Below are 2,500 nucleotides of genomic sequence, written 5' to 3' on the forward strand. Positions count from 1 at the left end.
GTTTTGTTTATTGTATGCATTTAAGTTACTGGAAGTGAATTTTGTTGACATTTTCTATTGTTTTGATATCAGGTCATGAGAATGCAGGAAACTGTCGGACAGTAATTGCTCACAAAAAAAAGTCTTGTTTATTGTAGATATTTAAGTTATCATTGCCGGATGTGTTCTTAGTTAAGACCTTTGTTAATATTGTGTTTCGTATTAACCTTTGTTACAAGGACTATTCCTACAGGATGTGTTGTTAGTTATATGTGCCTTGAGGCTTTTTTGAATGACTAAAATATTTACAAAACGCCAAAGAAAACTTAAAATCTTTAACTCTCCAAAAACATAAACAAATACCAAAAACTCTTAATGGAAGTCCGGCAACGACTATTCCTAGCGGATGTGTTCTTAGTTATATCATCTTCGCGGCCTTTTTGAATGACTAAGACATTCACAAAACACCAAAGAAAACTTAAGTTCTCAAACTCACCAAAAACATAAACAATTTACACCAGAACCAAAAACTTTCATGGAGGTCCTACTGGGCTCTTCCATGGTTCAAAATAATGATAATATTCTACGAAGGGGACAGCAGGGTGGCGGGTCATGTAAATACGTCCACTGATGAAATCAAAGCGAGTTAGCATAATCGGATTTAAAATCTAGATTAAGGTCACTTGTAATCTCTCTGGATTACGGGAAGCTCGATGAATTGGTCGGAGAGAAAATGTGAGAGAGCATATAGGTCCGATGCTACAACTAAACAGTAACGAGTATTATGTTAGATGCAATTTTCAACACGGTTTCTATTTCTGGAAAATATGAATTTACATGTATTGTACACAAATATAAATATATATATATATATATACAACTGATTACAAATATCAGAAATAAATCATACGAAAATAGATTAACACATATGAATCTATTTTCCATAAAAAAGTGTAGATTCAGGGGTAATTTGACACAGGTCCTTAAGATTCCAAAGGGAGTTTACAACATCAAAAGTGATGAAATATTCACATTGAATGAGAATCCGACAAGAAACAATGGTCTCAAACTGTCCGGAAATAGATTCAATTTGGAAGTAGGTAGAAACAACTTTGCCAACCGTGTAGTTAATGAATGGAATAAACTTCCTGCACAGGTAGTGCAATGTAGTTCAATTCGAAGCTTTAAGAATCATTTAGATAAACACCTAAGCAAGATGCTGTAATGATTATAATTTATTTTATATTATTTGTTTTTGTTTTGTTATCATTTGTCTGTCTGATTTTCATTTATTATTAGTTATATGTCAATTTATCATTATTTACTATTTACCTGTTTGTTTATCATTTAACTATACCTATGCATTTATTTATGTATTTTATTTGTTATTTACATTATTATAGTTTTTATTTATTATTTTATTATTACTATGATTTTTTTTCGCATCCGACCTAGATATGGACCAAAAGGTCTCCTGTCGGCATGCTCCGCCTTTGTAATCCTTTGTAATATATATATATATATATATATATATATATATATATATATATATATATATATGTGTGTGTATATATATATATATATATATATATATATATACGAGCACATATGTACATTTATGTGTATATATATGTATATATATATATATACATACACTAAATAGAGGAAAAACACAGGACTCAAGACTAAGTTTCTATTTTCGACGTTTCGATTCCTGTCCAGAAAAGGACTTCCAAGGCCGCAGTGGGAAACGTACTTAAAATGTGGAACAATAGGTTTGTAGAATAGGTCACCAATGGATAAAGACATATTAGTCATTCAAATAAACAAATAAATACTTTAATCAATGAGTGATTAAATCAATTAATCAATTAATGAATAAGTAAATAGGTGGATAGATAAAAACAAGGAAGCAATCAAACAAGTAAACTAATAAATAAACAGATAAGCAAACGAATAAATACATACACAAATAATAGATAGATGAACGAATAGAAAAAAAGTAGATTGAGAAAAAAAAAGGTTAAGAATAGTCAAGCCACACATATTCTTTTGTCACACCTAACTGATCTCCCCTGACATTTATGCAGTCCTCCTTATTTCCTCAAACTTCCAGAAACAGCCCTAACCCTCTTCTTGTCGTCCTCGTATAACATCTCATTCCCTATCACACCTTCCACTCCTCCATCGTAGTGCGACCCTCGAACTCGAAGGACCACCATTTTCTACTTGGAGAGGAAACCCTAATGTTTTCTTTCATCGATCTCCATCAGGGGCGATTGGGCCCTCTCGGTCGGGGAGCGAGGCCTCCCTAGGTGCTTTAGGTCTTCGGGTAAGTTGCCCAGTGGGGATCCGTGTTGTGTTCCACGGTTTGCGCCCTCCGCATCATCTCCCAGACCGTCGGGGGTCCAAATCGGGAGGAATTGTTTTTACCTTCGTTCTGTCTCTTGGTGTCTGTCTCTTCTTCATGAGTCTAATTTTCTGTCTATGTGTATCTATCTTGTTTGGCATTCTGTGTTTC

Source organism: Oratosquilla oratoria, chromosome 41 (assembly GCF_046742065.1).
Source record: "Oratosquilla oratoria isolate Oo_2021 chromosome 41, ASM4674206v1, whole genome shotgun sequence".
Classification (NCBI taxonomy): Eukaryota; Metazoa; Arthropoda; class Malacostraca; order Stomatopoda; family Squillidae; genus Oratosquilla; species Oratosquilla oratoria.